Source organism: Macaca thibetana, chromosome X, assembly GCF_024542745.1.
Source record: "Macaca thibetana thibetana isolate TM-01 chromosome X, ASM2454274v1, whole genome shotgun sequence".
In the NCBI taxonomy this organism is placed as follows: domain Eukaryota; kingdom Metazoa; phylum Chordata; class Mammalia; order Primates; family Cercopithecidae; genus Macaca; species Macaca thibetana.
Genome location: NC_065598.1, coordinates 46,975,858 through 46,991,021, shown reverse-complemented (window position 1 = coordinate 46,991,021; position 15,164 = coordinate 46,975,858). Strand labels below are relative to the sequence as shown.

Below are 15,164 nucleotides of genomic sequence, written 5' to 3'. Positions count from 1 at the left end.
TTGTGATCCGCCCGCCTCGGCCTCCCAAAGTGCTGGGATTACAGGCGTGAGCCACCGCGCCCGGCCTAAAATGAATAAATTTTAAAATTCAGTTCCTCAGTCTTATTAGCCCCATAGTTTTTTGTTGTTGTTGTTGTTGTTGTTTTGAAACAGGATATTGCTCTGTCGCCGAGGCTGGAAGGCAGTGGTACAATCATAGCTCACTGCAGCCTCCATCTCCTGGGCTCAAAAAATCCTTCTGCTTCAGCCTCCCAAAATGCTGAGATTACCGGCATGACCACTGCACCTGGCCTCATTAACCTCAAGTGCTCAATAACCATGTGACTATTTTGGCCTTATCTGATGGCACAATTCTAGACAAAATTACATTTTTTTTTTTTTTTTTTTTTTTGAGACAGGGTTTTACTCTGTCGCCCAGGCTTGGGTACAGTGGCATGACCACAGCTCACTGCAGCCTTGACCTCCCAGGCTCAGTTGATCCTCCCATCTCGGCCTCCTGAGTAGCTGCTGCTACAGCTGCAAGTCACCACACCCCAGCTAATTTTTGTAGAGACAGAGTTTTGCCACGTTGCCCAGGCTTATCTCAAACTCCTGGGATCAAGCGACTCTCCCATCTCAGCCTCCCAAAGTGCCAGGATTACAGGGGTGAGGCACTGCGCCCAGCCTCAACAAACATGCCATTGACGGTGATGGAGCTGAGTGATATTGTGGAATATATATTTGATTTTGTCCCAGTTTCCGGACAAGTGGCTCCAAAAACCCTTGGAATATCCAGAATGATAAGAGTGTCTTTTGCTTGTTAATGAGACGACTGGTGGCTGGGGGCCTCCAGATAGCTTCAGGTTGGGGGCTGAGCAACTAAATAGGGAACTGGGACTTTGAGACCCACCCTCAACCTCCTGGAAGGGGAGAGTGGCTGAAGATTGACTTGATCACCAATGGCCAATGGTTTAACCAATCATGTCTAGGTAATGAAGCCTCCATAAAAAAACAAAAGCACTGTGGGCAGTGGCTCATGCCTGTAATCCAAACACTTTGTGAGGTCGAGGTGGGAGGATTGCTTGAGCCCAGGAGTTCAAGACTAGCCTGGGGCCGGGTGTGGTGGCTCATCCCTGTAATCCCAGCACTTTGGGAGGCAGAGGTAGGTGGATCACTTGAGGTCAGGAGTTTGAAACCAGCCTGGGCAACATAGTGAGACCCCCATCTGATATGGTTTGGATCTGTGTCCCCTCCCAAATCTCATGTTGAATTGTAATCCCCAAAGTTGGAGATGGAGCCTGGTGGGAGGTGATCGGATCATAGGGGTGTTCCTTCATGAGTGGTTTAACATCATCCTCTTGGTGCTGTTCTCACTATAGTGAGTGAATGAGTTATCAAAAGATCTGGTTATTTAAAAGTATGTAGCACCTCACCCTCTCTCTTCCTGCTCCAGCCATGTAAATTGTGCCTGCTTCCTCTTCACACTCTGTCATGATTGTAAGTTTCCTGAAGCCTCCTCAGAAGCTGAGCAGATGCTAGAACCATGCTTCCTGTACAACCTGTGGAATCATGAGCCAATTAAACCTCTTTTCTTTACCCAGTCTCAGGTATTTCTTTCTTTTTTTTTTTTTTTTTAGATGGAGTCTCGCTCTGTCTCCCAGGCTGGAGTGCAGTGGCGTGATCTCGGCTTACTGCAAGCTCCGCCTCCCAGGTTCAAGCCATTCTCCTGCCTCAGCCTCCCGAGTAGCTGGGAGTACAGGTGCCTGCCACGGCACCCGCCTAATTTATTTGTATGTTTCTTAGTAGAGACGGGATTTCACTGTGTTGGCCAGTATGGTCTTGATCTCCTGACCTGGTGATCCACCCGCCTCAGCCTTCCAAAGTGCTGGGATTACAGGCGTGAGCCACCACGCCCAGCCTTTTTTTTTTTATTATTTTTATTTTTGAGATGGAGTCTTGCTGTGTCGCCAGGCTGGGGTGCAGTGGTGCGATCTCAGCTCACTGCAACCTCTGCCTCCCAGGTTCAAGTGATTCTCCTGCCTCAGCCTCCTGAGTAGCTGGGACTACAGGTGCGCTCCACCATGCCTGGCTAATTTTTGTATTTTTAGTAGATACAGGGTTTCAACATGTTGACCAGGATGGTCTTGATCTCTTGACCTCGTGATCTGCCCGCCTCGGCCTCCTAAAGTGCTGGGATTACAGGCATGAGCCACCGCACCTGGCCCCAGGTGTTTCTTTAGAGCAGTGCAAGAACATCCTAATGTACCATTTCTGTCTTTTTTTTTTTTTTTTTTTTTTTTTTTTTGAGAGGGAGTCTTGCTCTGTCATCCAGGCTGAAGTGCAGTGGCGCGATCTTGGCTCACTGCAAGCTCCACCTCCCAGGTTCACGCCATTCTCCTGCCTCAGCCTCCCCAGCAGGTGGGACTACAGGTGCCCGCCACCATGCCCGGCTAATTTTTTTTGTATTTTTAGTAGAGATGGGGTTTCACCGTGTTAGCCAGGATGGTCTCGATCTCCTGACCTCGTGATCTGCCCACCTTGGCCTCCCAAAGTGCTGGGATTACAGGAGTGAGCCACCGCGCCTGGCCCTAATGTACCATTTCTTAAAAAAAAAAATTAGCGGCCAGGCATGGTGGCTCACACCTGTAATCCTAGCACTTTGGGAGGCCGAGGCAGGTGGATCATCTGAGGTCAAGAGTTCAGGACCAGCCTGGCCAACATGGTGAAACCCTGTCTCTACTAAAAATACAAAAATTAGCCAAGTGCAGTGGCACGTGCCTGTAATCCCAGCTACTCAGGAGGCTGAGGCAGGAGAATCGTAAATCACATCAAGCTGAGAGAGACATGATTTTTTATTGTAGACCAGAGGACCATGAATGATAAGAGTTAACAGAGGCCAGAGTTAAAGATGTATAAAAGATGGGCATTGAGGGTGAACTATTGACAGAAGCCCATATTCAAGGACAGACAACAGTAGCATTGTAGGCTGGGTATAGTGGCTGACACTTGTAATCCCAGCACTTTTGGAGGCCAAGGCAGGAGGATTGCTTGAGGCCAGGAGGTCGAGATTACCCTGGCCAACATAGCAAGACCCTGTCTCTAAAAAAAAAAAAAAAGAAAAGAAAGAGGCTGGGCGCAGTGGCTCACACCTGAAATCCCAGCACTTTGGGAGGCCGAGGCAGGCGGATCATGAGGTCAGGAGATCAAGACCATCCTGGCTAACACGGTGAAACCCTGTCTCTACTAAAAATATTTTTAAAAAATTAGCTGGGCGTGGTGGCGGGCGCCTGTAGTCCCAGCTACTCGGGAGGCTGAGGCAGGAGAATGGCATGAACCCGGGAAGCAGAGCTTGCAGTGAGCCAAGATCATGCCACTGCACTCCAGCCTGGGTGACAGAGCCAGACTCTGTATTTAAAAAAAAAAAAGAGGCCAGGTGCGGTGGCTCAAGGCTGTAATCCCAGCACTTGGGGAGGCTGAGGCAGGCGGATCACTTGAGTTCAGGAGTTTGAGATCAGCCTGGCCAACATGGTAAAACTGTGTCTCTACTAAAAATACAAAAATTAGCTCAGCATGGTGACGCATGCCTATTCAGGAAGCTGAGGCAGGAGAACGGCTTGAACCTGGGAGGCAGAGGTTACAGTGAGCTGAGATCATGCCACTGCACTCCAGCCTGGGGGACAAGAGTGAAACTCCATCTCAAAAAAAAAAAAAAAAGGCCGGGCATGGTGACTCATGCCTGTAAGCTCAGCACTTTGGGAGGCTCAGGCGGGTGGATCACAAGGTCAAGAGATCGAGACCATCCTGGCTAACGCAGTGAAACCCCGTCTCTACTAAAAATACAAAAAAAAAAAAAAAAATTAGCCAGGCGTGGTGGCGAGCACCTGTAGTACCAGCTACTGGGGAGGCTGAGGCAGGAGAATGGTGTTAACCCAGGAGGTGGAGCTTGCAGTGAGGCGAGATCGTGCCACTGCACTCCGGCCTGGGTGACAGAGTGATACGCTGTCTAAAAAAAAATAAATAAATAAAAGAGTAGGCATTGTTGATGGAATAGTTAACAGAGGCTTGGGTTTAAGGTCAGACCTGAGAGGCATTGGTGGCTAAAAAACAGAGCTTTCCAGTCTGGATGAGGTAACATAGACCTATTTCTCCCTGCTCCTTCCTGCTGAGCACAACTATCAACCCTGGAAATAGTACAAGAGACAACCAAAGGGAAACTATGAATGGCAGTAAGAAAAAACTGAACTCCTTGGCCAGGTACAGTGGCTCACACCTGTAATCCCAGCACTTTGGGAGGCCAAGGCAGGCAGATCACCTAAGGTCAGGAGTTTGAGATCAGTCTAACCAACATGGAGAAACCCCATCTCTACTAAAAATACAAAATTAGCTGGGCGTGGTGGCGCATGCCTGTAATCCCAGCTACTCGGGAGGCTGAGGCAGGAGAATGGCTTGAACCCGGGAGGTGGAGGTCGCGGTGAGCCAAGGTCACGCCATTGCACTCCAGCCTGGGCAACAAGAGTGAAACTCCATCTCAAAAAGAAAGTTAACTCATTTAGAATTCCAAGATTGGAGGCCGGGCGCGGTGGCTCAAGCCTGTAATCCCAGTACTTTGGGAGGCCGAGGCGGGTGGACACGAAGTCAGGAGATCGAGACCATCCTGGCTAACATGGTGAAACCCCGTCTCTACTAAAAATACAAAAAACTAGCCGGGCGGGGTGGCGAGCGCCTGTAGTCCCAGCTACTCGGAGGCTGAGGCAGGAGAATGGCGTAAACCCGGGAGGCGGAGCTTGCAGTGAGCCGAGATCGGGCCACTGCACTCCAGCCTGGGTGACACAGCGAGACTCCGTCTCAAAAAAAAAAAAAAAAAAAAAGAAGAATTCCAAGATTGGAAAAACAGCACTACTACAGGGCATCTTATGTCCCCCCACTCACCAGAAGAAGGCAACTCGAGCCCAGCATTTCCTAACCCTGATCCAAGCCATGGAAGGCAGCCCTAATAGGCTAGTTCCTCCCCTGGATGAAAGGGAAGTCCCTCTGATAAGGTGAGGCAAACCCAACACCAACAGTGAGAGGGTGGATCGGGAACCCATTAACAGTAAGTGGTCATGAGAAGTGCTGTCCTTCTCCACAGGGCCAGGGATACCCCTCCCCAGTAAGGGACCTCCCCTCGACCCCACCCTGCCCAGGCCAACAGAGAGAACCTGTAGTGCATCAAAAAGACACAGCCATAGCAAGAGGCCAGGCCTGGACAATCCCTTACCTTAGGTGCCTTGAAGACTCAAGACTCCCTTCTCCCAACAGGAGGCTTGGGACTAGTAGGTGAAACTGGCAGAAATGATATAACCACAGCAGGTGACCAGACTCAGAAAACCCCTCTCCTGCTCAGAAGCACTAGGGCAAACAGGCAGAACCAGCAAAAGGGACCCAGCTACAACAAGCATCCTGGCCCAGGAAGCCCCACTGGCCTTGCAGGCCTGGGATTCCGCTTCCCTGCAGAGACACCTGGGCAGCCAGAAGGCACTGGTAGGGGGATCTCATCACATCGCCCCACCATCAAGAAACACCCAGAGGCTGGGCGCGGTGGCTCCTTCCTATACTCCTAGCACTTTGGGAGGCTGAGGCTCGGGAGTATTGTTTGAGCCCAGGAGTTTGAGACCAGTCTGGGCAACATGAGGGGACCTCGTTTCTACCAAAAATTAAAAATTAGCCAGGCGTGACGTCACGCACTTGTGATCCCAGCTACTCGAGAGGCTAAGGCAGGAGGATCACTTGAGCCCAGGAGGTCGAGGCTGCAGTGAGCCATGATCACGCCACTCTCCTTCATCCTAGGTGACAGAGTGAGACTCTGTCAAAAAAAGAAAGAAAGAAAGAAAGAAAGAAAGAAACACGTGGAGACCTGGCCTGTAGAAATCTCTCCTGTTCCCTCAGGCAGCACCAGGCAGAGACAAGTGGGCGCCTCAGAGGTACCAGATAGACCAAACAGACAAAAATAACACCACAAAGGCTCTGAAGACTAAACCGCCATTAGAAACACAGCAGAAAAACTAGGCCAAAACCTACATGATAAACCTAAATAGAGTGACTGCCTGCTAAAATAAAAGACTTAAATAGGACTCCGAGTCTCCTAACATAATAGACCAGGATGCACCTCAAAAAAATTAAAAATAGGCCAGGCACAGTAGCTCACACCTGTAATCCCAGGACTTTGGGAGGGTAAGGAGGGAGTATCACTTGAGCCCAGGAGGTAAAGACCAGCCTGGGCAACATAGCAAGACCCTGTCTCTACAAAAAATACAAATATTAGCTGGGCATGGTGGCACACGCCTGTAATTCCAGTTACTTGGGAGGCTGAGGCAAGAGGATCACTTGACCCCAGGAGGTGGAGGCTGTAGTGAGCTGTGATTGATCACGCCACTGCACTCCATCCTGGAGGAGAGGGCAAGATCCTATCTCACACACACACAAAAATGTAATAGAATTACCATATGATCCAGCAATCTCACTACTAGATACATAACCAAAGGAAACTATATCATGAACCTGGAGGACGGTATATAAGGAAATAAGCCGGGCACAGAAAGACAAATACCACATGGTCTCACATGTGGAATCTAAAAAAGTTGAAGTCATAAAAGCAGAGAGTAGAATGGTGGTTACTAGGGGCTGGGGGTGAAGGGGGTTGGGGAGATGTTGGTGAAGGATACAATATTTCAATTAGATAGTAGGAATAAGTGAGATCTATTGTACAACACAGTGACTATAGTTAAGAGTAATGTATTGTATTCTTTTTTTTTTAAATAGAGACAGGGTCTCCCTGTGTCTTTGGAGTGTAGTGGCACAACCACGGCTCACTACAGCCTTGATCTCCTGGGCTCAAGTGATCTTCCTGCCTCAGCTTCCTGAGTAGCTGGGACCACAAGTGCGTGCCACCATGCCCAGCTGATTTTTTTATTTGTAGAGACGAGTTCTTGCTATGTTGCCCAGCCTGGTCTCAAACTCCTGGGCTCAAGTGATCTTTCTGCTTTGGCCTCCCAATGTGCTGGGATTACAGTCATGAGCCACCGTGTGCCTGGTGGTGTTGTATTCTTGAAAATTGCTGGTTGGGTGCAGTGGCTCATGCCTGTAATCCTAGCACTTTGGGAGGCCGAGGCGGGAGGATCACTTGAGCCCAACAGTTCAAGACCAGCCTGGACAACATGAAGAAACCCTGTCTCCACAAAAAATACGAAAATTAGTCAGGCATGGTGGCAGGTGCCTGTAGTCCCAGCTACTCAGGAGGATGAAATGGGAGGATCACCTGTGCCGGGGAGGTCAAGGCTGAGATGAACCCAGATTGCACCACTGCACACCAGCTTGTGCAACAAAGTGAGACCCTGTCTCAAAAAATAAATAAATAAATAAAATAAAATAAATTGCTAAGGGAATAGATTTCAAGTATTCTCACGAAAACATTATAAATATGTGAGGTAATACATGTTAATTAGCTCAATTTAGCCATTCCACAGTGTATATATATTTCAAAACATTATGTTGTACTATATATATATACACACACAATTTTTGGCCATTGTAAAATTTTAATTAAAAACAAATTGCCAGAATACAATAGAAAATTACACATTATACTAAGAACCAAGAAAATCACAACTTGAATACGAAAAGATAACCAACTCACGCCAACATCAGGATGACTCAGATGTGCTCGCTTTGGCAACACATACACTACAACTGGAATGATACAGAGAAGATTAGCATGGCCCCTGTGCAAGGATGACATGCAAATTAAAAAAAAAGTTTGTTTAAAGATGACTCAGATGATGGAATTATCTGACAAGGATTTTAAAGCAGCCATCATAAAAAGTTTCAACAATCAACTACAAATTCTACAAATTCTCTTGGAACAAACAAGAAAACAGAAAAATCTCAGCAAAGAAATAGAAATTATTAATACAAAAAAAGGCAAATATAGAACTGAAAAGTGCAATAACAGAAATAAAAACCGGGGCTGGGGGCAGTAGCTCACACCTGTAATCCCAGCATTGGGAGGCCGAGGTGGGGAGCCCAGGTGTTAAAGACTAGCCTGAGAAAAATGGTGAGACCCCATTTCTATTAACAACAACAACAAAATAACAACAAAAAAAATTTTTTTTTTAATCTCACTGGGGCCTGGTGTGGTGGCTCACACCTGTAATCCCAGCACTTTGGGAGGCCGAGGCAGGCAGATTACTTGAGGTCAGGAGTTCGAGACCAGCCTGGCCAACATGGTGAAACCCTGTCTCTACTAAAAATACAAAAACTAGCCAGGTGTGGCAGAGCATGCCTGTAATTCCAGCTACTTGGGAGGCTGAGGCAGGAGAATCACTTGAACCTGGGAAGCAGAGGTTGCAGTGAGCCAAGACTGTACCATTGCACTCCAGCTTGGGCAACAAGAATGAAACACCATCTCAAAAAAAAAAAAAAAAAAAAAAAACCTCTCACTGGATGGGCTCAATAGTAGAATGGAGATGACAGAAGATAGAATCAGTTAACTTTTGAAGACAGATCAGTAAAATTCACCCAATATGAATAAAGGAGTGAACAGAGCTTCGAAAACCTGTGAGACAACAACAAAAGACCCAGTGTATTCATTCGTTTTCTTTTTCTTTTTTTCTTTCTTTTTTTTCTTTTTTTTTGTGATGGCGTTTCATTCTGTTGCCTAGGCTGGAGTGCAATGGTGTGATCTTGGCTCACCACAACCTCCACCTCCCAGGTTCAAGCGATTCTCCTGCCTCAGCCTCCCAAGTAGCTGGGATTACAGGCATGAGTCATGATGCCTGGCTAATTTTGTTTGTTTACTTATTTATTTATTTATTTTTTCAGATGGAGTCTTGCTCTGTTGCCCAGCCTGGAGTGCAGTGGTGTGATCTCGGCTCACTGCAAGCTCTGCCTCCCAGGTTCATGCTATTTTCCTGCCTCAGCCTCCTGAGTAGCTGGGACTACAGGCGCCTGCCACCATGCCTGGCTAATTTTTTTGTATTTTTAATTTTGCATTTTTAGTAGAGACGGGGTTTCTCCACGTTGGTCAGGCTGGTGTTGAACTCCTGACCTCAGGTGATCCACCAGCCTTGGACTCCCAAAGTGATGGGATTAAAGGCATGAGCCACCACGCCCAGCCTTATTCATTTGTTTTCACACTGCTATAAAGAACTACCTGAGACTAGGTAATTTATAAAGAAAAGAGGTTTAATTGACTCAGTTCCACATGACTGGGGAAGCCTCAGGAAACTTACAATTCAATCATGGTGGAAGGGGAAAGAGAAGCAAGGCACGTCTTACATGGTGGCAGGAGAAAGAGAGAGAGCACACAAAGAGGGGAAGTGCTACACTTTTTAACCATCAGATCTTGTGAGAACTTACTAGTTATCAAGAGAACAGCATGGGAAAAATCTGCCCCCATGATCCAATCACCTCCCACTAGGTCTTTCCCCTGAAATGTGAGGATTACAATTCTACTTGAAAATTGGATGAGGACACAGAGCCAAACCATATTACCCAGTATTCATACCATGGAAGTCCCACAACATGAGAAAGGCAATGAGGCCAAAAGAGTATTTGAAGAAATAATGAATGAAATGTCCCAAATTTGGCAAAGGTCACCAACCTACAAATCCAAGAAGCAGGGGGAACCTCAAAGAGGATAAATTCAAAGAAGTCCATGTCTATTATAATAAAACTTTTGCCAGGCATGGTGGCTCACACCTGTAATCCCAGCACTTTTGGGAGGCTAAGATGGGTGAATCACCTGAGGTTGGTAGTTCAAGGCCAGCCTGACCAACATGGTGAAACCCTGTCTCTACTAAAAATGCAAAATTAGTCAGGCATGGTGGTGCATGCCTGTAATCCCAGCTACTCGGGAGGCTGAGGCAGGAGAATCTCTTGAACCTGGGAGGCGGAGGTTGTGGTGAGCCGAGATGATGCCATTGCACTCCAGCCTAGGCAACAAGAGCGAAACTCCATCTTAAAACAAACAAACAAATAAAAAACACTTTTGAAAGCTAAAGAAAATGAAACTAATGGCCGGGCGCGGTGGCTCAAGCCTGTAATCCCAGCACTTTGGGAGGCCGAGACGGGCGGATCACGAGGTCAGGAGATCGAGACCATCCTGGCTAACCCAGTGAAACCCCGTCTCTACTAAAAATACAAAAAATTAGCCGGGCGTGGTGGCGGGCGCCTGTAGTCCCAGCTACTCGGGAGGCTGAGGCAGGAGAATGGCGTGAGCCCGGGAGGCGGAGCTTGCAGTGAGCCGAGATCGCGCCACTGCACTCCAGCCTGGGTGACAAAGCGAGACTCCGTCTCAAAAAAAAAAAAAAAAAAAAAAAAAAGGGAAATAAAGACATAGACAGGAAAACTAAATAATGTGTTGCTAGCAGGCCTACCCTTAACAATTGGCTAAGGAAGTTCATCAAAAAAAAAAAAAAAAAGAAAGAAAGAAAAAGAAAATGAGAAAAGACAGATTCAGCCAGGTGCAGTGGCTCACACCTGTAATCCCAGCACTTTGGGAGGCTGAGGCTGAAGGATTGCTTGAGGATAGGAGTTCAAGACTAGCCTGAGCAACATAGCAAGACCCCCATCTCTACAAAAAAATTCAAAATTAGCTAGGCATGGTGGTGCACTCCTGTAGTCTCAGTAACTCCAAAGGCTGAGGCAGGAGGACCACCTGGGCCCAGGAGTTCAAGGTTGCAGGGAATTATAATGGCACCACTGCACTCCAGCCTGGCCAACACAGTGAGATCCTGTCTCAAAAAAAAAAAAAAAAACAGAAAAAGAAAAACAAACAAAGAAAAAGAAAAAAATTCTTGAAGCATCAGGAAGGAAAAATGCTCAATGAAAACAGCAGAAATATGGGTACATAAAACAGACTCTCCTTTTCTTCATGAGTTTTATATACCATATTTGATTATTGAAACAAAAATTATAACAGCATTTGATATTAAAACAATGATATTTAAAAGTGGGTTAGGTAAAGGACCTAAGTGAAAGTGAGGTTTCCACATTTCACATAAAGTGAAAAATTGTTAGTACCTGTAGGTTTAAAATATGAGGCAAGGTGTTTTGGCTCATGCCTGTAATCCCAGCACTTTGGGAGGCTGAGGTGGGCGGAACACTTGAGCTCAGGAGTTCAAGACTACCTTGACCTACATGGTGAAACCCCATCTCTACTAAAAATACAAAAATTAGCTGGGCATGGTGGTGCATGCCTGTAATCCCAACTACTAGAGAGGCTAAGGTGGGAGAACTGCTTGAACCTGGGAGGCAGAAGTTGTAGTAAGCCGAGATCATGTCACTGCACTCCAGCCAGGGCGACAGAGTGAGATCCTGCCTCAAAAAAAAAAAAAAAAAAAAAAAAAGAAAGAAAAGAAAAGAAAAAGAAAAAGGCCAGGCACGGTGGCTCACGCCTGTAATCCCAGCACTTTGGGAGGCCGAGGCGGGCGGATCACGAGGTCAAGAGTTCAAGAACAACCACCTGGCCTACATGGTGAAACCCCATCTCTACTAAAAATACAAAAAATTAGCCGGGCATGGTGGCACGCACCTGTAATCCTAGCTACTCAGGAGGCTGAGGCAGGAGAATTGCTTGAACCCGGGAGGTGGCGGTTGCAGCAAGCCAAGATCGCACCACTGCACTCCAGCTGGGGTGACAGTGCCAGACTCTGTTTAAAAAAAAAAAAAAAAAAGACACCATAACATGCATCTCCATGTCTCTGTCTCTGACAATGCAGGGTAAGAAGGTTTAGCATTAGCTTGTTTGAATAATTTCAGCATACGGGGCATAGAGGTAGTTTCTAGTTGCCTGCCCCTGGCAAGGTTAGGACAGGGGCATAGTGGCCAAGAATGTGACAGCCCCATAGAAGAGATGGTTGGAGTTATGGACTCTGGATTGGCTGGTTTGCGTTTGAAAGGCACACCCAGGGACAAGTTGCCTAATATCTCTAGGAATTGGTGAAGCCTGAAAGGGACAGCCCCTCCATAGTCAGGAAGGCTCCAGATGGTAAAGGATCAGAAAACAGAAAGTAAAAGACACGGTTAATAGCAGGAAGGTTATCGCTATTTTAAAAAAAAAAAAAAAGACACCTTTATTGACACAGTAGACTGAGCCGGGCGTGGCGGCTCACGCCTATAAATCCTGCACTTTGGGAGGCTTAGGCGGGTGGATTGCCTGAGGTCAGGAGTTCAAGACCAGCCTGGCCAACATAGTGAAACCCCATCTCTACTAAAAATACAAAAAATTAGCTGGGCGTGGTGGCAGGCGCCTGTAATCCCAGCTACTATGGAGGCTGAGGCAGGAGAATCGCTTGAACTTGGGGAGGCGGAGGTTGCAGTGAGCCTAGATCGCTCCATTGCACTCCAGCCTGGGCGACAAGAGAAGAGTAAAACTCCTTCTAAAAAAAAATAAAAACACACAGTAGACTGTGACAAGAGACTAAGAGACACATGCGTATTTTAATACCCAGAACAATCACTATGAAAAGTATACAAGGAAGGAGATACACTCAAAAACATTAAATAAATCAAAATAGAATTCTAAAGAGTATTCAAGTAACCCACAGTAAGACAAGAAAAGCAAAGGACCAAGAACCAAGAAAACAAACAGAAAACAAATAATAAAATGAAAAACACAAGTGTTAACATAACAATAACTGCCTCAAATGTAAAATATGCCAATTCAAAGACAGACATTTAGCCGGGCTGGATGGCTCATACCTGTAATTCCAGCACTTTGGGAGGCTGAGGCAAGAGGATTGCTTATGTCCAGCAGTTCAAGACCAGCCCAGATAACACAGCCAGACCTCATCTCTACAAAAAAATCGAAAAATTAGCCGGATGTGGTGGTGCACACCTGTGGTCCCAGGGGTGGCTGAGGTGGGGGGATCATTTGAGCCCAGGAGGTCGAGGCAGCAGTGAGCCATAATCGCATCACGACACTCCAACCTGGGCAACAGAGCAAGACTTTGTCTCAAGAAAAACAAAACAAAACAAAACAAAAGCTATACCATGAAAATATTAATGAAAAATAATGAAGTGGCTTTATTAAAACTCGATAAAGTAGACTTCAGAGAAAAGAAAATTACTAGAGAAAAAGAGAAATATTGCATAATGGACCGGGCGTGCTGGCTCAAGCCTGTAATCCCAGCACTTTGGGAGGCTGAGACAGGCGGATCACGAGGTCAGGAGATCGAGACCATCCTTGCTAACCGGTGAAATTCCATCTCTACTAAAAAATACAAAAAACTAGCCGGGCAAGGTGGCAGGCGCCTGTAGTCCTAGCTACTCAGGAGGCTGAGGCAGGAGAATGGCATAAACTCGGGAGGCGGAGCTTGCAGTGAACTGAGATCCGGCCACTGCACTCCAGCCTGGGCGACAGAGCGAGACTCTGTCTCAAAAAAAAAAAAAAAAAAAAAGAAATATTGCATAATGATAGAAGTATCAATCAATCCACCAGCAAATCATAAATATCCCAATTATTTATGCATTAAACAACAGAGCCTCAAAATACATTAAGCAAAAAATGATAGAGCTAAAAGGAGAAATTCTTAAATCCACAATTATAGTTGGAAACATCAATACCCACTGCTCCCCATTTTATACAACTACTAGACATAAATCAGCAAGGTTATAGAAGATGTTCAAAACATAATCAGGTTGAGCTCATGCCTGTAATCCCAGCACTTTTGGAGGCCAAGGTGGGAGGATCACTTGAGGCCAGGAGTTTGACCATCCTGGTCAACATAGTAAGACCCTGTCTCTACAAAAAAATTAAAAATTAGCTAGGTGTGGTGGTGCACACCTGTAGTCCCAGCTACTCAGGAGGCTGAGGTAGGAGGATCACTTGAGTCTGGGAGGTCAAGGCTGCAGCAAGCCAGATTTCGCCATTGTACTCCAGTCTGGGCGAGAAAGTGAGACCCTGACTCAAATAAAAAAAATACGTAAATAAACTGGTAATTCAAAAAGTTCACTCACGCCTGTAATCTCAGCACTTTGGGAGGCCGACATGGGCAGATCACCTGAGGTCAGGAGTTCAAGAACAGCCTGACCAACATGGTGAAACCCCGTCTCTACTAAAAATACAAAAATTAGTTGGGCATGGTGGTGGGCGCCTGTAATCTCAGCTACTTGGGAGGCCGAGGCAGAAGAACCATTTCAACCTGGGAGGCAGAGGTTGCAGTGAGCCCAGATCGTGCCACTGTACTCCAACCTAGGCAACAGACTCTGTCTCAAAAAAAAAAAAAAAAATTATTGATTTTGTGACCTTGATACTTTTGAAAATTACAAGCCCGTTATTTTGTAGAATGTCCCTCAGTCTGGGTGCGTCTGACCTTTCCTTGTGGTTAGGTTCAAGTTCTCATCTTGGATAGGAAGATCACAGAGGTGATGCTGTCTCCTCATTTCAGCCTATGAGGTGGCACATGATTTTCATACTGGTGGTATTCATTTTGATTCCTTTATTAAGATGGTATTTGCCAAGTTTCTCTACATTAAAGTTATTATTTTCCTATTTCAATATGGAGTGGGGAGGTACTTTCAGGCTATATCAGTACCCCATTCCTCATCAAACTTTCCATTTATTCATTAATTTATTTATGGCAGTTTTCTATTTTATTCAATACGTTATAATTCATTCCTTTTATTATTTATTTTGATTTTTAATTTTTTGTTTTAAAATAATTGTAAAGCCAGGTGCTGTGGCTCATGCCTGTAATCCTAGCACTTTGGGAGGCCGAGGCAGGCGGATCACGAGGTCAAAAGTTCGAGACCAGCCTGACCAACATGGTGAAACCCCGTCTCTACTAAAAATACAAAAAATTAGCCGAGCGCGGTGGCGGGTTCCTGTAGTCCCAGCTACTCAGGAGGCTGAGGCAGGAGAATGGCGTGAACCCAGGAGGCGGAGCTTGCAGTGAGCCGAGATCGCGCCACTGCACTCCAGCCTGGGCGACAGAGCGAGACTCCGTCTCAAAAAAAAAAAAAAAAAAAAAAAATTAGCCAGGCGTAGTGGCACTTGCCTGTAATCCCAGCTACTGGGGAGGCTAAGGCAGGAGAATCGCTTGAACCTGGGAAGTGGAGGTTGCAGTGAGCTGAGATCGTGCCACTGCACTCCAGCCTGGGGGACAGAGTGAGACCTCATTTCAAAATAATAATAATTATTATTGTTA

General features: G+C 46.3%; 1 protein-coding gene and 1 non-coding gene across 2 annotated transcripts in view; both read left to right on the top strand.

The window, feature by feature from the left end:
* The window catches only part of NDUFB11 (NADH:ubiquinone oxidoreductase subunit B11), a 477,292-nt gene that overhangs the window by 278,599 nt on the left and 183,529 nt on the right, over positions 1-15,164 (top strand). The window lies entirely within an intron of this gene.
* On the top strand, positions 7,675-7,777 carry LOC126946965 (U6 spliceosomal RNA). The gene has a single exon (XR_007722827.1). It is a non-coding gene; the product is annotated as a U6 spliceosomal RNA (small nuclear RNA).